Source organism: Vigna unguiculata, chromosome 11 (assembly GCF_004118075.2).
Source record: "Vigna unguiculata cultivar IT97K-499-35 chromosome 11, ASM411807v1, whole genome shotgun sequence".
Classification (NCBI taxonomy): Eukaryota; Viridiplantae; Streptophyta; class Magnoliopsida; order Fabales; family Fabaceae; genus Vigna; species Vigna unguiculata.
Genome location: NC_040289.1, coordinates 21,365,091 through 21,391,508, shown reverse-complemented (window position 1 = coordinate 21,391,508; position 26,418 = coordinate 21,365,091). Strand labels below are relative to the sequence as shown.

Sequence of the window (26,418 nt, the reverse complement as noted above, 5' to 3'; positions counted from 1 at the left end):
AATTTACACCGTTCAAGTTGTGTTCTATGTCTTGTTCATGTATTCTTTTACATGTTTCTTCAATTTTCCACCGTTTACAATAATTTTCTGCACTTGCTTGAGTGAAACCGTGCCAAACTCCACTCCAAAACGCAATGAAGCTTCATGCTATGCGTATGGTTGTTTGAGTCAGCTTTCCTCACTGTTTTAATGCCATTTCACCGATTGGTTTATGCCTTAGAGTGTCCTAAGATGTTCATCTTCCTCTATGCTTGATTCTAGATCATAATCAAGCTCCAAATCGAATTGATTTGTCTATTGAACATCTTCCCCTTTCATTCTGCTTTTGCTTCTGTTTTCAACTTTTTTCCACTGCACACCTTCTGTTTGAGAAATGTCACGAGTGACTCAGTGCACCAAATTTTAAGCTGATTATTGCTTCGAAAAGCTAAGTCATAAACAGAAATTCTCCAACAAGAATCATTCAATTATGTTGAGAATTGAATTCTATACAAATTTTAAGCCTTATCTTGAATCTTGATTCAAGTGGTGGCACACATCCACTCATCTTCAAGGTTGCCATGACTTCTTCTAGCCTAGTCTTGTAGTGGCGTGCTTCTCACATTTTTATCATTCATTTCCTTTCCATTTTATGTTTTCTTCTTTCTTTGTGTGTGTGACTTGGGTTTTACTCTTTTTATGTGTTGTCTATTCTTATTCGATTTGAATCAATCAATTCTTCTCTTTTCTAGAACCTTGGAAAGGAACCTTCACATCTAGATAACTTGCCATCTTAATGTCCAATGGAGATTTCCTTAGTTTTCTTAAATCAATCATCACCATATTCAATAATATTCTAAAAGGAACAAGATAATCCTACATCATTAGGTATCAGAGCTTTGGTTGTCCTTGAATATGGTGTTTTTCATGTTCTAACCTTGTCTTGTGTAGCTATCTTTGAATGGTCCACATAAAAACAGTGTTGGCAGTAATGTGTGCGTTTTTGAAAAAAATACTGCAGCTATCTCAGTGGTCCAAAATTAACGTTCTTTATATCAAAAGAAAGCCATGTGAGTCCAATTTCCAACAAGAAAAAGAATGAATGCATTTGGAGGTATGTGGAAAGAGGTATGATGAAATGAGTGAGCAAAGGTCAAAGCTCCCGAGAATACGAAAAACAACGTTTTCAGGTTATGTTGTGGCAATTTTGGCTTCGGTTTTGTGACTCTTTTGCTCCTAAATGTGGTTAGATAACATGTCTTTGGATGCTTAGTCAAGGGGCTTCAACTCCATGAGTTTAAATGCATGATAGCTACATATTTGTGTCTTTGTGTATGTCTTGTTGAGTCTTTAAATGTGCTTAACTTTTGCTTGAGTCATATGTCATATGTTAGCTTGAAGTTTTCTTGTTCTTGTTATTCCAAGTATTTGAATATTGCATTCACTTTATGTCTTGCTTGATGTATGCTCCTTGAAATTGATTTTCATCTAAAATTTGAGGAACTAAGTGTCCAAGCCACCTAAAAACATTGTCTTTCTATCTTATGAAACTTGTGAAAGAAGAAAAATCTTAACACCTTTTTACTCATTTGCCAAGGGCAAACTTGCTCTTTGGTGAACCCAAGTGCAATTTTGATTAGGTGTTATGCTACTAGTTTCATATTAAAATTGATGAAGGATTAACCCCAACCAAGGATGGAGGCACATGCTTAAGAAGACTAAGCATGTTTAGAAAGGAAGTTCACTAATCCTTCATCCCTTTCATTTGTGTTTGTTATTTTTTATTCCCTAAGTTGACTTAGTTGAATCAACTTTAGTTGACTTGTTGACCTTTGACTAGGTTTGACTTGTTGACTATAGTTGACTTGACTTAAGCCAACATGCTAATCTATGTTTATTTGCTTTATAGGTTAATTAGGAGTAAGAAAGCAATGCTAGGTGGCGCATGGTGATTGGGGAGCATAAATGATGTGGAGGAGAGAGTAAAGCAAAGGCATAAAGCATAAAGAAAAAGGCATAAAGCAAGTGTACCTATGTACCTTTGGTCTCCTTTGAATTTAGCACACTTTGGCCACTTTTTGGAGACATATGAGACACATTCTTTGTCTCCTTTTGTGCTAGAACGAAATTAGCCTTGCACACACCATAGTTGGCTCTTTTGTCTCTCATTTTTGAAACCTTATTTGACCTAGTTTCTAGAAGCTAGGGTTAGGCTTTTGTAGAGACATCCTTAGGTATCTTTTATTTGCTTAGAGGCCCCTAAACTCTTCTATATAACGGGTGCTCCTTAACATGTAAAAGGGTTGAACATTTTGAAGTAAAAACACTCTTGTGTCTCAACCATTTGTGAGAGTTTCCTCCCTGGGGAGTGAATACTTTTAAGCCTTATCTTGCATAGCAAGTGGCGGCACACATCCACTCATCTTCAAGGTTGCCATGACTTCTAGCCTAGCCTTGTAGTGGCGTGCTTCTCACATTTTTACCATTCCTTTTCTTTCCATTTTATGTTTTCTTCTTCCTTTAATTGTTCTTGGTTTTCTATGGTTTATGTTTTTTCCATTTCCTTTTTTTTTTGAATCAATCCATCATCTTTTTCTCTTGAGCTTTGTGAAAGGAACCTTCACATCTAGATAGCTTGCTATCTTAATGTCCAGTGGGGATTTCACTTAGCTTTCTTAATCAACTCACACCATATTCAATAACCTTAAAAGAAAACAAGATAATCCTTCATCATTTGGTATCTAGAGCTTTGGTTGTCCTTGAATATGGTGTTTTCATGTTCTAACCTTGTCTTGTGTAGTTATCCACTTCCATTGCACACAAAAACAATGTTAGCAGAAACTGTTCACGATTTTAAAAGATTAAACTGCACCTGCTCAGTGATCCAAAAATTCCGTTCTTGATGTCAAAAGAAAGGTCTGTTAGTCTAGTTTCTAACAAAAAAAGAACCAATGCATTTGGAGTTTTGTGGAGAGAGTTATGATTGAAATAGTGAGCAAAGGTCAGAGCTGCCGAGATCACCGCGAATCAACGTTTTTCAGGTTATGTTGGGTAGTTTTGGCTACTGTTTTTGTTACTCTTCTTACTCCTAAATGTGGTTGGATAACATGTCTTTGGATGCTTAGTGTTTGAGCCTCAAATTCATGAGTTTAAGTGCATGATAGCTACATGTTTGTGTCTTTGTGTATGTCATGTTGAGTCTTTAAATGTGCCTAACTTTTGCTTGAGTCATATGTCATATGTTAACTTGAAGTTTTCTTATTCTTGTTTTTCCAAGTATTTGAATCTTGCTTTCACTTTATGTCTTGCTTGATGTATGCTCCATGAAATTGATTTTGGCCTAAAACTTGAGGAACTAAGTGTCCAAGCCACCTAAAACTCTTTCTCACCATTTTATGAAACTAGTTGTGAAAGAAGAAAATTTTGCACCAATTTTTGTCTAAAAACCGAGAGCAACCTTGCTCCTTGGTGAACTAAAAGTGTGCTTTCCACTAGGTGTTATGCTACTAGTTTTCATACTTGAGAATTGGGTGATATTGGCTAATTAGTTCCATGCTTTAACTTGGTTATGATCTTTCTTGGTGTATGCATGATTTAAGACTTGAAGATGCTTGTGAAGTGCTTTCCATAGAGTCTTTAAAATGTGTTTTTCTTGTTTTAGTCTTGTTAAAAGTTTTGTCTCAAACTTTTCTTCTTTAGAGTTTAGCTTTCCTTGTTTTTGTGCTTTTCTTGCTTGTCACTAGGTGTTCTTTGTTTTGTCTTAGTAGTTTTCTTTTCTTGAAACTCTTGGGATGTTGTGGCCGAATCACTTGTCTTGCATTTGAAAGGTTTTGAACAAGTTTTTAAAAGTGTTTGCTTCACTCCTTTGGTGGATTTTGAGTGCTAACCTTGCCTTGTTACTTTGGAAGAGTGATCTAAACACTTGGGTTACATTTTGGGTTGGATTTGGTCTCGGTTTTCATGTTGTCTAACCTCTAATCCATTTATTTTGTCTCGGATTTGAGTGTTTTTGTTGTAGGAATCATGGCAAGTTCATCAAATGCACCTACACCAAACAAAAACAATACATTGATGAGATTGCTTCGGGATTTGGAGTTGTCTAGGAAGGAGGCCTTTGAACAATTAAGAAAAGACAAGGAGCAAAGTGACCTAAGAATCCAAGAGCACATTCAAAGGCTTGAAGCTAAAGAGCAAGAAAGAGAGGCTAGGAAAAGAGGGCATTCTAGGCGCAACCCATCACAAGAGAAGCAAAGATTCCTAAGTTCTATGGAGGAAGTGATCCCAAAGTCTTCCTTGATTGGGAAGCTAAAGTTGATCAAATTTTCAATGAAAATCATGTAAAGGATCAAACACAAGTTGATCTAGTAGTTTTAGGATTTTTGGAGTATGCCAATACTTGGTGGCATAAAGTTTGTAAGAATTATGACCAAGGGCCACCTGCGGCTTCTTGGATGGACATTAAAACTCTTATGCGCGCTAAATTTGTTCCTCCCTCCTATAGGAAGGAACTTATTATGAAGCTCCAAAGGCTTCACCAAGGTCCTTTGAGTGTGAGTGAATACTTTAAAGAATTAGAGTCTCAAATGCGTAGGTTGAAATAAAAGAAACTAACAAAGAGAAAATAAAAAGATTTGTGAGTGGTCTTAGGGGAGACATAAAAGACCAAGTAGAGTTGTATGAGTACTCCACTCTTGAAAATGTTTTCACACTTGCCTTTGGGATTGAAATTCAATTGAAAAGAAAAAGAAGGACAAAGAAGAGTTATTCACCCAACCACTACTTTAGTCACTCATGGAAGGGAAAGGATAAAAAGAAACATGATAAGTTCCCTTCTAACTCTCATCAAGAACCACCAAGTAAAAGTAAGTCACCAAGTGATCACACTCACCATTAAATGTTTTAAATGTTTGGGGTATAAACACATTGCTTTGAATTGCCCAATCAAGAGATAGTGATCTTAAAGTAGAGTGATGATGAAAGTGAACATGTTTGTTCCCCTTTCCCTAAAAGTACCTCTTCCCATACTTCTTCTTCTATTGAAAGGACTAAACACCTTGAGAGTGGGTTTTTAATGGTAAGGTGCCAACTAGGGCAAGTTCCAAAGAACTTGATCCTTCTCAAAGACAAAACCTCTTCCATGGGGGGTGCCTTATCAATGACAAGATATGTGCCTTCATCAAAGATAGTGTAAGTTGTGTAAATATGGCTAGCCCAAGGGTGGTGGACAAGTTTGGCCTTAAAACCATTCCTCATGCCAAACCCTACAAGCTATCATGGCTAAGGAAGAAAAAATAAAAGTAACTAAGCAAGTCCTCATTAACTTTTCAATTGGCAATTTTAAGGATGAGGTATTATGGGACATTGTGCCTATGAAAGCCAACCATATTTTGCTAGGTAGGCCATGACAATTTGATAGAAAATTTGTTTATGATGTCCATGCAAACACCTATGTTTTCTCCTCCCTAGGAAAGAAGTTCACAATCCTACCTCTACCACCTCCACAAGAAAATGAGGACAAAAATAAAATAAAAGATGAAAAAGAAAAAGAAAAAGGGCAAGATTTAACCAAGGAGTTACTTGCTTACCAAAAGAGCTATTCAAAGCAAGAGGTGCAACACCACTCTTCATTCTCTTCCCAAACAAAAAGAGATGAACAAAAACACAAGCAAGAAATGGAGAGTGGCATTAAAAAGAAAGAGAGCATCTCCAAGAGTAGGGATGGAATCATTAAAGATGAAGAAAGTTCTCATCAACTCAAGTTAAGCCATCAACAAAGACTTCAAGAATTTGAGGTCAAATTCTCTCCAACAAGGGGAGAATGATAAAGGATTTATCCTTACCAAGGATGAGGGCCCATGGCACATGCTTAGAAGAAAGGGAGTTCCTTGATCCCTTCCTTTGCTTTTTTTAGTTTAAAATTCCATTAAGTTGGCTTGGTTGACTATTTTTAAGTTGACTTGTTGACCTTGACTTTGGGTTGACTTGTTGACTCAAAGGATTAGCTTAACCTAAAGCCAACATGCTAATTCAAAATTAACTTGTGTTTGTAGGTTCATTACGAGGTGGGACAAGGAAGGACAAGTGGTCCATTTAGATGGCTTTTGGAGAGCACATGTGGAGGAAAGAGAAGGAGTAAAGCTTTCTAGAAACATCTAGAAAGGATGGCCACATGCCTTGGCCTCCAAGAAGTCTAGAAACATCTAGAAAGAGCATCCACCTTGCCTTGGCCAAGAAGGCTTCTAGAATGTGTCCATGTGCTCCTTTGTTGACCTACTTTCTAAACTCTAAGTTTTGTTATTTGCATTATAATCCTTTTTAACTTATTTGTTTTTGCTAAGAGGCCCCTAGACACTTCTATTTAAGGGGACCTCTAACACTTGTACAAGGGTTGAATATTTTGGAGAAATTAAACACCTTTGTGTATCAACCATTGTGAAAGTCTTCCTCCCTAGGGAGTCGAGTTCTTTTAAGCCTTATCTTGAATCTTGATTCAAGTGGCGACACACATCCACTCATCTTTAAGGTTGCCATGACTTCTTCTAGCCTAGCCTTGTAGTAACGTTCTTCTCACACTTTTATCATTTCTTTCCTTTCCATTTTATGCTTTCTTCTTTCTTAGTGTGTGTGACTTGGGTTTTACTCTTTTTATGTGTTGTCCACTCTTATTTGTTTTGAATCAATCCATTCTTCTCTTCTCTAAAATCTTGGAAAGGAACCTTCACATCTAGATAACTTGCTATCTTAATGTCCAGTGGGGATTTCCTTGGTTTTCTTAATAAATCATCACCATATTCTATAATATTCTAAAAGGAACAAGATAATCCTACATAAAAAAGTGTTCTTCTTTTCTTCTCTATATTATCTCTTAAAATAGTGGTGTTCATAAGGTTCGGAGATCCTTCACTGCACTCGATCGATCTAACGGATTATTGTATCTTGGGAGAGAAACACATATGATTTGAAACACATATGATTGTGTATTTGTTTAGCCCTGTGCAGTAGGGGCGTTTTCTCTCTAAGGATGGCACTATGCGTGCCTCAACCTAGGATATTTCTACTCCTTTCCTTGTTTATTTTTTATTTTTTATTGTTATTATAATTGTTGGTGTATGATTAATATTCATTTCTTTATATATATATATATGTCATATTATTATTATTATTATTGATTTAATCATTATTATTATATCATTTTATATTTTTATTATTAATAGTATTATTTGAGTAATCATTTTTCTAACAGCTCGTTGCTACTGTTGAGATCTAAGGTAACAATAGCACAAATAAGGTAAATATTTCTAATCTAATCTATAATGATTGCGTTTAAAATCATTAGTGTTTAATAAGACTACTTTGTATTGAAGGGTTATGCATTTGGGTTGGACTTCGTCATTTTCTAGATGTGGAGAAGGAGTGATTTGGCATTGATGGTAAAGGCTACTTGGCTGTCCTTAAAGCGTAAGGTAAGGTTTCATGTGTTTTAAGCCAATTGATTATCAAGTATTAATTTTTAGTGGTTTGTGTTACGGTTATTGTGGATAAAAAAGGTTTTTGTTAGGTTATTGACCAATGTGAGTGGAGGTGATGAAAGTAGTATTCTTTGTTATATGTGTTATTTGCGTTATGTTTTTGTCAAGTTTATTGTTATGATTAAAGCAGGTTTTCGCAACTAAGAACACTTTGTTTCGCTTTATTTTATAATTCTACCCAAAGATTTTTGCTTCATTTCTATGTTTACACATTCCATTTTCAACTTTATCTAGCATAAAATGATTCAATGCTTTTCTGGCTTTTAATTTTGCTTCATATCTAACCGGGTAGTTGACGCCTTTGGAGAGACATTTGGTTCAGCAATTGCAAATAAATGGAAGTGGTTTATGCAATTTATGCAAATTGGAAGTGGTTTAAGTTTGAAAAATAATGATGAAACAAGTTGACACAAAAGCATGATGTTAGTCATTGACAAACTCAATTGAGAGAACTTGGTATGGATGGGTACATGCCTGTCTAGAAGGTTTGCATTTTGGTGTACTTATTCTTCTCATTATAAGTGCCATAAAGATTACAAGCCATTATAAGATAAAAGGAACAAAGCATAATTAGCATTTATTCTTATTAAATTCAAAATAAATAATATAAATGTTAGTCATATTAATTTAATAATATAAACAAATGAGATGTTTAACGATGCTCCCCAAATAACTTATTTAAAAAATAACATACTAAATTATTTTTAAAAAATAAAATAATAAATTGTTTCAAAAAAAATTATAATAAATTATTTTTAAAAAGTAACACTACTGCTTTTGTATTTAAATATTTAATTAAAAGTGAGGGCCAGACCCATGCTACTAGAAATACTTTTTAAAAAATAAAAGAGTCACATCTTGAGTGGGTTAAGTTGTCTCTCTTTAGCTTCCCCTTTGACAGCCCACTCAAAAAAATGGATAGCTTTGTGGTGTATTGGATGGGTTGGAAGCGGATGCACAACATACACATTAGCTTCCATTTTTTCGTTTTGGATGTGTTTTATTTGGACTCTAATGAAGTAATTTCTTATAGTGAGACTTTTTATGTTAGTTATCACTATAATCAACATAGGAAATTGACACGATGACAATTTTGTAATATAATAGAAGATTTTGTTTGTTGGTTCTAGTTATAACTGACAAAAAAAAAATGGAGTGTTCACAATTTTGTAATAAAGTAAAAGAGTTTATATGCCGGTTACACCTAGAACTAACATACAAAATTTGTGTGATGACAATTTTGTTATAAAATACAACTTCCTGATATTATTTTTAATTTTAAAAATAGATACTATACTGGTTGGACCCTATAACTAGCATAATATCTTAAAATTTTCTCTATCCTTATTCATGCAACACTTACTCCAGACTCATGCACTTTAGAGTTCTCTCCTCTCGTCTCGCTCTTACATTGCCTATTTTTTGTCGTTGTCGTGCCCTAGTGTTGTTGTTGTTGTGAAGCCTTGGTGCTACTCTCGCCGTCATGCCTTAGTGTTGTCCTTTGTACATCGTTCTCTCATTGTTTATGGTGCTGGTGAGCAAGACTCGTCTATAATGAAACAAGAACACTACTAAGAACATTTCTTCGAGCATTTCCTTCGCTATTAATAAAACTTCTTTGAGAACTTAGAATAACATCTAGATTTGGTCCACCTAATGTCAACTTAGTAAGATTTTTAATTAGATATTTAATCATTTCCAACTTCTTTTAACAATTATTACAATTAGGCACAATATTTTCACATTTGGTAGCAGAATTTTTATAGATAATCTCTAGTTCTTCTCGATAAGTTTTAAGGTTCTCATTTTCTTCTTCTAGTTGCTTCAATCTATTTTCTCACCACCTTTTTCCTCCCTTAAACCTATTATTTGAACATTGTAGAATTTTGGCTTCTTCATGCAGTTCGTTAAATGCATCCATTAATTGTCGCTTTTGTTGGATGATTCATGATTTGCCATCAAACAAAAGTTTATTTCTTCTTCTATGCTTTCACTAGACTCATTGATACTACTTTAAGCAATATCCTCCCATGCTATATATGCCTTTTTCTTATTGTATTTGTTGGCTTCTCTCTTTTCTACCAACTTTGTTTCAATTCGAACACAAGACAATCTGGCTTGATATGACCTTGTTTTCCACATTCAAAGCATGTAGGAGTTGCTCCTTTTTCCTTCTTCTTATAAGGTTTCTTTGAAACAAAATATTTATGGTTAGATCTCTTCTTATATTTAAGGAGCTTTGAAAACCTTTTTTCCATTAGGTTTAGAGCTTCACAATTAGAATTTTCTACATCATTGTTGTGAGGACTTTATATTCTAAAACAAAAGTTATGGTATACACCTCAACCTTAGCCAAACACATACAAGAAAAGTTGGAGTCATCTATGAAAGGTGGGCGCAAACTCTTATTATCATAGGCCATTAGTTTTTTTTTTTGTTTCCTTAGGCTTTGTATTCTGGGCCTAGAAGTATAGGGTTTTGTTTTGGGCGTTGAATAATTGGCCAAGTAGTCTAGGATATTTATTTGTGCCTTGTACCATGGGCCATGTAATGTGGGGTTTTGGAGAGAGTTGACCTTAAGTCAACATGAAAAGCTTTGTAGCATGGCATACTCCTAATGGAAAGGATTTATCCTTAGTAGCAACGACATGGCATGCTCCTAATGGAGAGGATTTCTCCTTATTGGTGGTCATGTGTAAAGCTCCTAACAAAGATGATTTCTCCTTAGTAGTAGCCATGCGTCCTCCTCCTAATAGAGAGGAGTTTGTCTTGTTCTCCAAGGAGTAGAATTAGGGTTTTGCTTCTCCTTATCGTGAGACACCTCTAGGTTAGTAGGATATAAATAGGGGTGTCTCCCCCATGTAAATTGACCTTTGAATTGAGTATTGTTATGCTACCAAATTTATGCCATACTATTGGGGACATGACAACGAGCAAGGCAAGGATCCACTTGAAGGACTTGGAAGACCTATGACAAGCGCTAGAGCAAGGAAATCAAAGGGAGATCTTCAATAAGGGTTATCCATATTGTTTGGATACAAGCCCAAGTTTCAAGGAGAAAAGAGTAAGGTTATGAATTGCAACATGGCCCAAATGGAGAGGACTAACACACCACTTTGCTGTAGGGTTTTTAAGTTATTAGTTTGTTTAAATAATGGCCTAGTCCTTTGTAAAATTGGTTGACCAAATTATTGTTTGGGTTACTCATTTAATAGGCTTTAGTTTGGTTTTATTTCAAGGTGTAATAAGGGCCCAATTGATAACTTAGTCATCAGCCTTTAGGAGATCAAGAGGATGCATACTCAATGCTTTTGGGTGACTTTTGGTTACCACAACTTCAGTTATATTTAGCCATTAAGTAGTGGAATTATTATTAGCTTAAGTGGGATGTAATTGCAATTAATGGATCTTTTGTAATTCTGATTGTTAAATCTTCTATATAAACTGAACCATTTTCGTCAATAAGCCAAGTTAATATTAGAGTTTATATATTCTATCTTAGTGAAAATGATTCTCCTAAGTTCTTGAGTGATTTATAAACCCCTTGGCTGTATCAAAGGACTTTCCCATCCTCTATATGGTTCATTGCTTTGAAAGAGTGATTCTTTCCTTCCACCTTTCATATTCACCTATTGTTGTTTATTCTTCACCCAAATTTAGAAAACCCAATTCTGCCCAAATTTATTTTATGGTCATAACTCTCATGCTACTTGCCCAAAATTAGTGATTTTTAAGCCTAAATTAAAGTTCAAAACATTAACTTTCATGTCACTTTAGAATCACCTCAATTAGAGTTCTAATATACTATCCAAACTAGAATTTCAACCACTTTCAAATCCATATTTGTTACTAAATTTCCAAGTTTGCTACAAGGTCCTAACTTTAAAGATCCTAAGCTAGTCCTTGTGCAAATGTGGTTCACATCACATACTACTCAACTTAGGTCACCAAGGCTAGAGTGTAAGACACGAGAAATTTAAATAATTAAATAAATAATTATTTAATAAATGCGGGTAGTAGGAACCATTATCCAATTTAATGCTAGAATGTATAATGTGGAATAGTACTAGCTTATATAGTTGAAAGTACTTGGTTATTATGAAAGGATTTGTGTTCGAGTCTTGTGTATGCTATTTGTTTGTTATTTTACTTGTTTATTATTTTTTTATAATATGCGTGATCATGATGTGTGATAATGTAATACTAGAGGTATAGAAATTATCATGAAACATGAATTGGTTGTGTATTGACTTAACAATTGGGTGGTTGTGTGATCGAATATGGGCTTGTACGAAATAAACTTCATTTTTTCCAAATTTCTTTTTGGCATGCATGTGAAGGAGCAGAAAATCCTAGCCGTCAGACGACAGCTAGGAAGGCTGGAAATCTATCCTAAAACGACCATTAAGCTTAATTTAATGTAATTTTCATTTTGTTCATTAAGGCAATTAATAGGAGAGTGGTAAAGTGAAAATAAGGTAAGAGAGTGCCCTTTTGATCAACCCAAAAAAACTACACTAAAAAAGAGGGTTGAGAGGAGATTTGGAGGTCAATTGAAGGGGAATTTATTCGGAGCAAGGGAGTGGAACATGTTGCTATCATGAAGGGATTTAAAGAGTGCAAATTTGAGCTAGGAAACAAGGTTAGGAGAGTTGACCCGTATATTTGGTGTTAATTCTCAGTACATAATTGATTGTTTGGATTGTTAAATATTGCTTGCCTATATATTGTTTGAGTTTTGAGAATTTTTCTAGAAACCGCTTGGCGACGTTGAATACCCGCCAGGCGACACACATGATTGTTCTTATTTTTTGGGTTTCTACCGGAAATCGCCTAGCAACATGAAATGAACGCCATATGACACAACTTTTCCAACCCAATTTCTAGATTTTTGGTATGATCCGCCTAGCGGCGATGAACACCTGCTAGGTGACGTGAGCGGAATTGGCTCAACTTGGGTTTTCTGCCCGTTTTGTGTTATACTGATTGGGGAGAAATGGATCTTTGCATGAAAATGGATTGCAGAAAGTTACTAATTGTCAAATTACGCGATGGATTGAATTAATTGGATGAAAGTTAGCACGTATGAATATTAGGGTTTGAATGTTTGGGGATTTTTGGTTTTGGATCAAAATTCCATAGACAAAGGCCATAGAACTAGGTGTGTTGGGCCAATGAGTTTTTCAAGCATTGTTAGACCTACCAAAAAAGTGGAGACGAATATTGCCCTATTGTCACTTATAACATCAAATTAGTTTCCTGGATTGGATAATTAAGACCCATACAATCATCTGATAACTTTTTATGAATTGTGTGGCACCATGGGAATATCAAGAGAGGATGAGGACGCAACATATTTAAGATTGTTTCCATTTTCCTTAATTGGAAAAGCCAAAATATGGCTATAGTCTCAACTAAACCAAAGCTTAGTGAATTGGGAATATGTGGAGAGAAAAGTTTTGTCTAGATTTTTTCCACCATTAAGATATGTTGGTGCCAAGTCAGCAATTACAGCTTTTTCTTAAGGAATAGATGAGCCCTTATATGAAGCATGGGAGAGATATAAATCTCTTCTTAGAATGCCTAAATCATGGTTTGATGATTTGGCTAAACTCAACATGTTTTGTAGTGGACTAAGGTCACAAACCAAACTACTTTTGGATGCTTCTGCAGGAGGATCGATGATGACTAAAGATGTGGTTGAAGCAATTGTAATTATTAAGTCTTTATCAATAAGTGACCACTAAGTGCAACATGATAGAAGCCAACCACATAAAAGAGGAATTCTAGAACTAGATACACAAAATGCAATCTTAACCTAAAACAAGCTGATTTCACATAAGATGGAAGAGCTCAAAAAGCAAATGACTAAGATGCAGGTTGGTGTAGCAACAATTAGCACGTCTCAGCCAATTTTGAGGAGTGATTTTTGTGTCGGTGATCACCCTAGTGGCCAATGTTCAACAACTGAATTTATCCAAGAAGAGTAGGGAAATTTCATTGTGGCTCGAGAAAATAAGAAAATTTCAACTTCCACCAGAATTTAAATTGGAGGAACAATCAATACCACAATTCTAGATGGAGGCAATAGGTTGGAAATTAACAAATTCATAATCAGCAAGCACCTTATCAAACCCAACAACCATTCCAACATGACAAATTGAACAAATTGGAGTATGCTCTGGCTCAATTCATTCAAGTTTCAACAACAACTCAAAAGAATACATAGACCTCCATTAGAAATCTAGAAGTGTATGTTGGCCAAATTGCAAAGCATCTTGCTGATCAACAAGAAAGCCAATTTCCAGCTAACACTCAAGTCAATCCTAAGGAGCATTGCAAATCTATCATAGCTAGGCAAGGTATTGTGATAGGAAAAGGAATTGGAGACAACTTGAGTGAAGAAAATGAGAATGAAAGAAGGGAAAAAATAAGTCTAAATGAAAATGAAGAGAAAATAGAATTGAGTGAAAAAGAAAGAGAGTTAAGTGAAAAAAGAGTGTTGAACGATAAAACATAGTTGAGTGATGAAGTTGAGAAAAAAAGATGAAGTAGATGTAGGTACTAGATTAGATGCAAATAGTAGTGCAGAAAAAGAAAAAGAGAAAGAAAAGAAAGAAGGGGAGAGAAAAGGAAGAACATAGAAAGATGTTGAATATGAAAGCCCCTTTGTGACAAGTTTTCCTTACCCTCATGGACCAACGAGAATGGATAAGGAAAGGCAATACAAGATGTTCCTAGACATGATCAAAAGATTGCATATCAATGTACCTTTCACAGAGACTATGGAGCAAATGCCTAGATATGGCAAATTCATTAAGGATCTACACACAAAGAAAAGGAGAATTGGAGACGAGGAGACTAGGGTATTATAAGCTCACTGTAGTGCCATTATTCAAAAATCCCTACCTCTAAATTCTAAGGATCTAATAAGTTTTACATTGCTAGTAACTATTGGTATCTTAACAGTAGGCAAAGCATTGCTAGACCTTGGAGGAAGCATTAATTTAATGCCTTTGTCTATGTTGAAGAGAATTCAAGATGGAGAAGTGCAACCAACTCAAACGACACTTCAATTGACTGACATATCCATAAAATATATGGAATTGTAGAAGACTTGTTGGTCATAGTAGATAGCTTCTACTTCCTAGTAGATTTAATGATTATGGATGTGGAGGAGGATTCAGAAGTACCTCTCATCCTAGGAAGGCCCTTTATAAAAATAGTTAAAGTCATTAGTTGACAATGACAAATTTAAAGTTAGAGTCCAAGATGAGGAGGTCATATTCAATGTGTTTGAAGCCATAAAGCATCCTTTTGATAAAAAGGATTCCTTTAGAATGGATACACTTGATGAGGTGTGCCTAGAATTCAAAGAGAAAGCTATAGAAGGAGACCCTCTTAAGAAATTTTGGTCAAATCAATTAGAAGGGTGGACTGCTAAGCAGGAGGAGGAAGTTCAAAAGTTCATAGAAGATCTAAATTAAACAAAAGAAGTTTCCTCTTTCGCAGCCCTAATATTAGAACTTATGCCCAAAAATGAAGAATAAGTGCAGCAACAAAAATTGGAGCTGAAGCAGCTTTCAGGCCAACTTAAATATGTTTTCCTTGAAAAAGATATTGGCCAATTAGTGATTTTGAGAAATTAATTCACAAGTGAAGAAAAAACCAAGTTAGTGGAGGTGTTCAAGGCTAAAAAAGGTGCAATAGGCTGGACCTTGTTTGACTTTCAAGGTATTAGTCCATCCAATTGTATGCATAAAATCTTGATAGAGGATGAGTACAAACCTGTGACTCAACCTCAAAGACGTTTCAGCCCCATTATGAAGGAAATGGTAAGAAAGGAAGTGAAAAAGTTACTTGAAGCTAGAATGATATATCCAATATCAGATTGTGCTTGGGTAAGCCTTGTGCAAGTTATTCCTAAGAAAGGTGGGATGACAATGATACAAAATGAGAACAATGAACTCATTCCCACAAGGACAGTGACAAGATGGAGGATTTCCATTGACTATAGAAAATTAAACCTAGCCACTAGAAAAGATCACTTCCCACTTCCATTTACAGATCAAATGTTGGAGAGACTTGCTGGACAAGCATACTATTGCTTCATAGATGGATACTTAGGCTATAACCAAATCATAGTGGATCCATTGGACCATGAAAAAATAGCATTTACTTGTCCATTTGGAATCTTTGCATACAGAAAATGCCATTTGGCCTATGTATGCTCTCCATCTTCTCAAATTTAATTGATGAAAGCATTGAGGTATTCATGGATGATTTCTCTGTTTTTTGTTCATCCTTTGATGATTGCCTTGAAAACCTCAATGTGGTATTAAGAAGATGCATGGAGACCAATTTAGTCTTAAATTAGGAATTGTGCTTGGTCACAAATTTTTTGAAAAAAGCATAGAGATTGATCCAACTAAGGTGGAGTTGATAGCAAAACATCCACCACCTAGAAATGTGGTGATGAGAAAATATAAAAAGTGGATTTTAATACATTTTGTGATGCTTTACAAGTAAAATGAAAGATAAACTGATAATGAATGTGGATTTTGCATTGTGGGATATGATGCTATATATAAGTTATGGATATGAGTTATTCTTGATTGGAATAAAGTGTTGGTATGGTTGCAATTTAGGGAATCTATGTTGACCTTGAGTAGTTGAGATATATGTGGTGTAGTAATGTAAAAATGGAGTGTGGCATAATGATTGGACATGTAGATTGATAAATTGGAATTAAGCATGAACAATTAAGTCAGAAAAATATGTGTTTATGGTGTTAAACCAGTAACTGGCACGCTACTAGTATAGCGCCTGGCGGCACGGTGAAGGCCGTCAGGCGATAAGACTATTAGAGGTGTCCCTGCAATGCGTGACACCTGGCGGTGAGGTGTGACCCGCCAAGGATAGACCCTAAAATAGTGGGTCTGATTATAGCTTGGCGCCTGGTGACGAGGATGTCTCGCTAGGCGGTCTATGCAGGATTGTCGCCATGTGGCGCCTAGGCAGCGCTAGGTAGCCAAGAAGTTTTCTTGTTTTCGTTATTATGTTGTGATGTGAAACTTTGATCGGGAAATGTTGTGTCATGAGCGGGTAGGTTCATGGATGGTGGTGAACTCATGATGATATGAGTGGGGAGGTTCATATCTTGATACTCTCTTGTGGGGATACGAGCGGGGAGGTTCGTATGTTATGTTCTCACACTTAAGACATGCTGCGAGTGGGGAGGTTCGTACCTAGTGGATCACGTGTGTTGGACTATGGGCGAGGAGGTCCGTAGAGTTGGACTACGAGCGGGAGGTTCATAGAGGCAGGACCACGAGCGAGCAAGTTCGTGGGAGCATCATATATCTTGAGTCCATGGTCAATTAATTGTGTGAATTAAAGGTTGAAAAGCCTTGGGGTATTAAGGTTTTGGCCAAGAACTAAATAGAATAAAATAGTTTGGTTTATCTTGTTTTTATTAAATTATATGTTAATTATTTATGAGCTCACCCTTTTTGTTTGTGTTTGACGATGATCGTGTGACGTGTCACACGGGAGTAGATGATTTTCCAAGTGATGTTGTTGATGCGTAGAGATGGAGAGAGGGCTAGCATGGGAATTTTGGATAGGGATTTTTTATTATGTTTTCTTTATTCAGTCGATTTATTGGAACTTGTAATACAATTTATAAACTGGTTTATTTAATTTTAAGCGTGATAAATAATTTTCAAATTTTCTCGCATTTGGGAACAATAAAATTATGACGTTTGATTTTCAATTATTATTTATTAATTTTAATTAAGTTATTTCAAGTAGGGACGTTACAGCAGCCACTCTATATCATAAGGGTTCTTGACCAAATACCACATAGTGCACCCATTAAGGCATTATCACCTGTTGGGGTACCCACACCACACCTTAATGTGACATTGCAGGTCTGATATTGTTTATCTAAATTTGGGACTGGAAAATGGAATTCAAAATACTGATGGATAAATGAGTCGTTAGATTTGTCGAAAAATTCACCACCTTACACAAGTCACAAAATCTGTTGATAATTACCAAAGGGCATAATCCGTCAGTAAATATTACCTACGACCCTTTTACCAACGAATTTGTGCCCGTTAGTAATCTTTCGAAAACACTAGTTTACCGACGAATTTGGTTTGGTCTGACGAATATCGATCGTCGGTATACCAATTTTTTTTGTAGTGTTGAATACATAAATTAGAAAAGTCTATTAATACACGTTAGATGAGTTATCCGTTGACTAATTAGATGAGTCTTGAAAAACACCTTAGATCCATTAAATACTTAGACGCGTCCTTTAATAAACATTAGACGAGTTTGTTCATTCACAGATTAAACGAGTATAATAATACACATTAAACGAGTATGTCCATAAACTGGTTAGATGACTCTAGAAATACATATTAGATGAGTCAGTTCATACACTGTTTAAATGAGTATAGCAAAAAACTTTTTAAACAAGTCATCCATAAATTGATTAGACAAGTTTAGGAATACACATTAGACTAATCTGTTCATGCACTAATTAAAGGAGTCCAACAATATATGTTACACGAATTTATCTATATACTGTTTAGATGAGTCTAACAATATATACTACATGAGTTCATTAATACACATTAGACAAGTCTATATATTCATTGATGAAACTAGTTTTGCAATATAGCTTAGACGACTCTGTCCATACAATCATTGGATAACTCTAGGAATATTCTTTTATGCCTCGTTAAGGGTCTAACTTTTATCAAGCAAGTGCATTGGATCAATTGTTGTACAACAAGATTGTATCCATAGGGATTTGGTAACTAAATTAGTAATCTATAATCTAATCCAAGTTTGACAATAAAACATTAACAAAGGTTTGGTCTGATATTGTTAAAGGTAGATTAAAACTAAGTTCGAGAGAGATGATGTTGATTAAGGTGTTGGGATTGAACTTGGTCTCTTAACTCTACTGCAATGCCCTTAATTATCTATTAATTGTGTTGTTGAGATGTAACAATTGTTACAACTCCAACCTATATCTTAGTCATTTGCTTTTTGGTTTCCTCCAACTGTTGTGAAATCAACTTCTTGTGGGCTAAGATTGCACTTTGTGTATCCAATTCCAGAATTCCTCTCTTTTGTGGTTGGTTCCTATCATGTTGCTTTAGCTATATCTTCAGTCATCATGAATCCTCCAATAGAAGCATCCAAAAGCAATTTGGTTTGTGGTCTTAGTCCACTATAGAACATGTTAAGCTTAGCCAAATCAATCCACGGTTTAGACACTTTCTGATAAAAGATTTGTATCTCTCCCATGCTTCACATGAGGGCTCATCAATTCCTTGTGAAAAAGTTGAAATTGTTGAGTTAGCACCTACGTATTTGATGGTAGGAAATATCTAGTCAGGAATTTCCTTTCCACATCTTCCAAATTCACCAAACTTTGATTTTGTTGAGATTGCAACTAAATTTTTGCTTTTCTAGTGAAGGAAAAGGGAAATAATCTTAGATAAGCTGCCTCGCCATCCTCTCCTGATATTCCCATGGTGCCACATAATTCATAGAAAGTTGTTAGATGATTGTAAGGGTCTTCATTGTCCTTTGATGCTCAACTTCAAATCTGAAGCTTAATGTTTCCTTGCATTAAAGGTTTCTTAAAATGTGCTCAACACCAATATCGCTGCTCAGCCACAAGCTTCAATTTTAACTTTTCTTAGTTCCTCTTTTTGGCTGACCTAGAACTTTTGGGGACTTAGCACCAACTTCTCAATTTCCTTTTATTTTACCTGCAAAAACAGCATAAATGTATTAAATTCAACTTTTTATAATTTTTACTCACCATATTTTGTATTTATATTTAATTAGAGAAATTCTAATGATTTTTACATTGATTTAATGCACGATAAGTGTCTATATGATGTGCAATTTAACTAATACTAGACATTTATCAAATACACATTATATGAGTATGTTCATACAATGATTAGACAAGTCTAGTTATACACATAGACGACCTTGTCCACATACTAATTAGACGAGTCTAGCAATACAACTTAGACAAGTTTTTTCATATACTTAATATACAAGTCTAACAATACGAATTATTCGAGTATGTCCACACACTAATTAGTCAAGTTTAGCAATAAATATTAGATGAATCTATCCATATAGATTTTAAATGAGTCTATTAACACAATTTAGACGAGTTTTTCCATTCACTTATTAGGCTAGTCTTGCAATGCACATTAGGCAACTCTATGCATAAAGTGACTAGATGAGTCATTTCATACATTGGTTAGAAAAGTCTTGTATTACACATTAGACGACTTTGTCTATACAGTTATTATTATTAGATAAGTATAGCCATAGATATTAAACGAGTCTTTGCATACAGTTGTTAGATGAGTCTTGCAATATATATATATATATATATATATATATATATATATATATATATATATATATATATATATATATATATATATATATATATATATATATATATATATATATAGAAAGTTTGTTTGTACACTAATTAAAAGAGTTTAACAATATATATTACATGAGTATGTGAATAATAGATTGGACAAGTCTATTAATACACATTAGAGGAGTATGACCATTTACTTATTAGACAAGTCTCAGAATACATAATTACGACTCCTTTGATATCATAATCAAATGAGTCTACCAATACACATTATACGAGTATATCCATTGATTGCCACCCAATTAAGGGTTAACTTTTCCAAAAACATATTGGGTCAAGTGTAATGCAACAAGGCTGTATCCATAGGGATTTAGTAACAAGATCAATAGTCTATAATTTTCCTCGAGTTTGGCTTCTTAACTTTAACTGTATCGCCCTTTAATTATCTATATATTGTGTTCTTTATCTTAGTGTTCTTGGAAGTACGCTTACTTGTACATCTAACCACATGTCTGTGAGAGAGAACCTAAAGGAGTTAGATGTAGGATTTCCTAATCCAAGTGGAGGAACCTTGTTTGGAGAACAAGCCTCTTTAAACCAACTAGACCCGCATATCCATTTCTGGTATATGCCACGAATTAGGAGACTTGATTGGATCTAAACACTAGACCATAAGTCTTTGCATCTAGTGTTAATGAGGTATGTTTACTGGCCAAATCATTAGGGAGTGAAATACACATTTAGTAACCAACATGTAAAACAAGAACACAATCAATCCACTCTATAAGGGAATTAGTTGCTCATGATGATGAATACAAGATGAACTTGAAGTAGCTTCCTTCCTTCCATAGCTATATACTACTATATATTAAGGTCATGAACTCATTAAATGTTCCTCTTTCTAGACAAATTTTGCCATATTCGACTAAGTCGACAGTGACCAAAAGTTGGTCGTATTCACCCTAGTCAGCTTTGGCTGAAATTCGACCAAATTTAGTTGAGTCGGTCTTGATGAAAATTTTGCCAAGTCAGCCTTCACCCAAATTTAGCAATATTCAGTGGAGTTGGCCCTAGTCAAATTTGGCTGTTTCTCCCGAGCATGTCGTGACCGAAATTTCACAGTTTTCAGTTAAGTAGGCCCGGGCCGAAATTCAGCCGAATTTACACTAGTGCAGAATTTCCTTTTTCCCTTGCTTTATATGCAGATTGTTTTACAATTCCAGCCAAGTTTTATGCCTCGGTTCAACTAACACCCGAAGCCAAAGACAGCTATAGGCCTCGGTCCAACAAGACCTGAAGCGAAAAAGGGTTTGCATTTTTAAAAAAGTGAAGTAGTCGTTAGGTGTTTGGCCTCGGTCCAACAAGACCCGGTGCCAAAAAGGGGTATATGGCTTCGGTTGTTAGAGGAACCGAAGCCATAGGGTTTATTTAGGGTTTCAATTTCGCGAACCCTTCTACTTCCCCCATCGCGAATCTGCAACTCCTTCCTCTCTCTCTTCCCGCAAACAATCTGCAACTCCTTCCTCTCTCTCTTCCCACAAATAACTTTCAAAACCCTATGTTGCTCATTTTCATTTCTCTCTTCAAACCCTCCCACGCCGGAGGAATCGCTGTCTACTGGGATCAAAATGACAACATCAACATAGCATTCTTGTCCACGTTCGGTGGCAGCCAGACCCCGCAACTGAACCTAGCCAGCCACTGCAACCCTTAGCTTCGCCGACGACGCATCAAAGTACTCCCTCAGCTCCGCCGACGACGCAACACAAGTTGCTAACTACATCTAGAACAACTTTCTCAGCGCGCAGTCGAGCTCTCGTCCTCTCGGCGACGCCGTCTTAGACGACCTTGATTGCAAAACTTGCGACCACCTCTACCAGATCTACGTCAAAATTCAGCCGAATTTAATTAGTTGAGTCTACTCCAATCGAAATTGGGTCGAGTCGGCTTTGGCCCAATTTTGGCCATATTCAACATAGTCAACCTAGATGAAATTTAGCCGTATTCGACCGAGTCAGCCCCAAACGAAATTTGGCCATTTTAACCGAGTCGATCGCAACTGAAATTTGTCTTAGTTAGTCGAGTTGGCCTTGACCAAAATTTTGCTGAATTGAGTTGAGTTTACCTAGACCGAAATTTGGCTGAGTTGCCCTTGGTCCAAATTTAGCCGTATTTGGTGACGTCGTCCCAGGCTGAAATTCGATCGTGTGCGGACAAATTTTACTGAGTCGATTCTGACCAAATTTTAGACATATTCGATTGAGTCGGCCTATGATGTAGGATTATCTTATCGCGTTTAGAAGATTATTGAATATGGTGATGATTGATTAAGAAAACCAAGGAATGGATCCCACTGGACATTAAGTTAGCAAGCTAACTAGATGTGAAGGTTCCTTTCCAAGGTTCTAGAGAAGAGAATAGTGGATTGATTTAAAACAAATAAGAGTGGACAACACATAAAAGGAGTAAAACCCAAGTCACACACACAAAGAAAGAAGAAAACATAAAATGGAAAGGAAATGAATGATAAAAATGTGAGAAGCACGCCACTACAAGGCTAGGTTAGAAGAAGCCATGGCAACCTTGAAGATGAGTGGATGTGTGCCGCCACTTGAATCAAGATTCAAGATAAGGCTTAAAAGAACTCCACTCCCTAGGGAGGAAGACTCTCACAATGGTTGATACACAATGGTGTTTAATTTCTCCAAAATGTTCAACCCTTATACAAGTGTTAGAGGTCTCCTTAAATAGAAGTGTCTAGGGGCCTCTTAGCAAAAATAAATAAGTTAAAAAGGATTATAATGCAAATAACAAAATCTAGAGTCTAGAAAGTAGGTCAGCAAAGGAGCACATGGACACATTCTAAAAACCTTCTTGGCCAAGGCAAGGTGGATGCTCTTTCTAGATGTTTCTAGAAAGCTTTGCTCCTTCTCATTCTTCCACATGTGCTCTTCAGAAGCCATCTAAATGGGCCACTTGTCCTTCCTTGTCCGACCTTTTAATGAACCTACAAATACAAGTTAATTTAGAATTAGCATGTTGGCTTTAGGTTAAGCTAATCCTTTGAGTCAATAAGTTAACCCAAAGTCAAGGTCAACAAGTCAACTTAAAATAGTCAACCAAGCCAACTTAATGGAATTTTAAACTAAAAAAAGCAAAGGAATGGATCAAGGAACTTCCTTTCTTCTAAGCATATGCCATGGGCCATCATCCTTGGTAGGGATCAATCCTTTAACATTAGATCAAAATTCATTCGAATTTGGTCGGGTCAACCTCAGCCAAGATTCGCCCGAATTCGACCAAGTCGACCTTGACCAAAAATTGGCTGGCCTCGACCAAAATTCGACTGAGTCGACCATGACTGAAAGTCAGCTAAATTCGTCCTATGTTGAATTTCTGCGTGTTGGCCCTAAGGACACAAGTTTTAGAAAATTCAATATGAATTTCTTTTATAAAAAATGGATTCTGGATTTTGAACTTGATCTAAATATTTGGATATGGATCTGGATCTGGATTTAAAAAAAAGCCAAACTAGTTCTACTGAAAAAATGAATTTGGATCAAAAATCTGGCCTAATTATTTGAATCTAAAATAGATGTGAATTGGATCATTAAAAATCCAATCCATGACAACCTGTACTTTGTAGTTATAGTCTATGTTTGTAACTTTATAATAAATTTCGTAAATTATTTGTGTTGAACCTTAACATTTATTTATAATTTCCTTTGGAATTTGTACATATAATTTTATTTCATTGCTAGTTTTTCATTTTTAATGTTGAGAAAATTTTGGATTGCAATAGAAAAAGACATGATCATAATGAAGATTAATTTTTAATATCACTATTATTGAATCAGTAAACATTTTAAGCCTAATATCCCTTAATATTATTAATATTGGTTTCACTACTCTTAATCTATAATTTTGTTTTCCCACAACTTGTATTAATCCTAAATAAATAAATTTATATCCACCTTTAATATGTTGATCCAAACCAAATTGTTATTTTTAATTTTTGGATTGTTGTATTCTACTATGTGGATTTCATCTTGATGAAAATACACATATTCATTGGTTAGCATTTTTAGAATTAATGGTACCGAAGATGGGATGAAAAATAAACTAGTCCTTGTGGGTATTGCCCAAACTTGTCCCCGTTTATACGGGGAATCCCTCTAATGACTAGGTATAGGTATGGGTATGGAAAATTTCTAACTTTTACAATTGGGTATGGGGATGTGTATAAGGATGTACATATTTGCCCCATCCTCATCCCCACACCCGCCATAATATTCGTCTCTGTCATATCTCCACCTCATTTAAATTATTAAAATATTCACACTTATATATTGTTAGGTGTGTCATTAAATTCATTTGCATCTCCAAAATATTTTTAATCTTATCATAACATTTATGCAATTATGTTTAAATGATGTTTGTCAATTAAATATATTTTATTTCTCACATTTCAATATTTCTATTCTTTTTTAATATTTTTATTTATTGTATATTTTCCTTTCACGTGAGAATGCTTAACACTCTCAATTTAAGTGTTTAATAGAATAAACCTTTCATTTACTACGTAATATAAAAAATATTATCTTCTCTACTATATTATTGGTAATTTTTGTTTCATTTGAAGAACTTTTTTGTTTCGCTAAAACAATTTTCGTTATTTCTTAACCATTGACTATGTTGATATTTGAAAAGTTTTCTTATATCTCTAAGGCATTTTTCATCTTATCATACCCTTAATTATACATTTGTTTTTCTTTGTGCAATTTCATTTAATAGTCTCTCAAATTGTTTATAAGACACACATTTAATAAATTTTTAATATTTTTATTTGTTGTTTATTTTATCATGTAGAATACTATTCTAATATATTTTATATAATTATTTTACTTTTCTAACTCATTATTAGGGATGTCAATGGGGCAGGTAGGGTACGGGTAGTAGCTTCCTCATACCCTAACCACTGGATAAATATTTGTCCCATATCCGTACCAATATCCGTGCGGATATTCGTTATGCGGCTACCCGCATATTTTTTTAATATCCACAGATATTCATGGGTACCCGTGGGTATTTACAAAAGAAAAATTTAATATTTAACAATATATTTTAACCATAAATTCATATAAAAATACAATGCAAAACATTCATAAATTTCAACCAGAGTGCAAATAATCTATTTAAATAGTATTAAATGATAGTTTATAAACAAATGGAGATTTTTTAAAACCAATTGATAAAGTACCCCATTCAAAATCAATGTATTAATGTTTAATCATATTTTTTATTTTTTTTAATTTAAATTAGAATATAGCTGGTACGGGTATCCATGGGTACAAATACCATTAGTACCCGCTCTGTTAACATGTGGGTATAAAAAATAACCGTACCCGTTTTCCGCAGATATCTATTTCCTACCTATTGTGGGTTTTATCCGCGGATATCTGTAGGTATTGATCTTTTTGACATCCCTACTCATTATAAATCATAGTGTAATTTTGTCACTATAATTGTATAAATAAATTTTATTTACTATAATATGAAAAAATTGATGCAATTGCCATGAGTTTTTTTTATCATCATCCAAGATATATTGAAGTTCAAAAGATACAATATTTATGTTAAAATTTTATTATTATTAGTTTACTATTTGTTCTTTGTGTGATTTTGATCAAGTGATGTATTATAACTTTTATTAGTGTATAAAAAAAATATTCATTAGAATTTAAAAAATTGAAGTAAATAGACATTTAAAATATATATTAATTTGAATATTTTTTTTCTTTTTATATTTTTATTTATTAAAAATATTTTTTAATTTTGTCAACTATGTTCCATTAATGTTTACAAATTTAATAAATGTTATGATTCTCATGAAATTTTATTTGATATTCTAATTTAAAAAGTATACAATTATAATTTCTTTCTAAATATTTGATATTGAAGAAAAAGTAATAATATTATAATTATAAAATTATCGTCGACAGCAGGGTTCAAACCTACGCGGGCATAACCCAACAAATTTCAAGTCTGTCTCCTTAACCACTCGGACATATCGACCCTTTGCTAAGTGATCACTATTACATTTAATTGTTTAATTAGCATTATTATTATCTTATTAATATATATTATTGAAACAATGTCATGATATTTTTCTCAAAAGATGTTGCCACTCAGCAATTAATTAAATTGATAATAAAAGGGACTCACTTTCTATTCACAATGATGAAAGAATATTGGTTATGACTCAATTTTATATGCATCAAGGTATCTATGCACGAACAACTTCATATACTTTATGTACCATTATGGTTAGATCGGCCGCAATACTAAAAGGTCGTTAACCCAAAAGTCGCTAACTTAAATTGACCATTGAGCCTAATGTACACCACGCGCACCATAATTGGATACATAGCAACATACTGGGTAACAATGCACCTGGCCGCTAACTAC

The 26,418-nt window shown here is 34.7% G+C and overlaps 2 non-coding genes across 2 annotated transcripts; one reads left to right on the top strand and one right to left on the bottom strand.

Moving 5' to 3' along the window:
* Positions 1–18,788: 18,788 nt before the first annotated feature.
* LOC114170912 lies at positions 18,789–18,890 on the top strand. The gene has a single exon (XR_003601266.1). It is a non-coding gene; the product is annotated as a small nucleolar RNA R71 (small nucleolar RNA).
* A 7,053-nt stretch (positions 18,891–25,943) lies between these two features.
* On the bottom strand, positions 25,944–26,025 carry TRNAS-UGA. The gene has a single exon. It is a non-coding gene; the product is annotated as a tRNA-Ser (tRNA).
* Between the last annotated feature and the right edge of the window lie 393 nt (positions 26,026–26,418).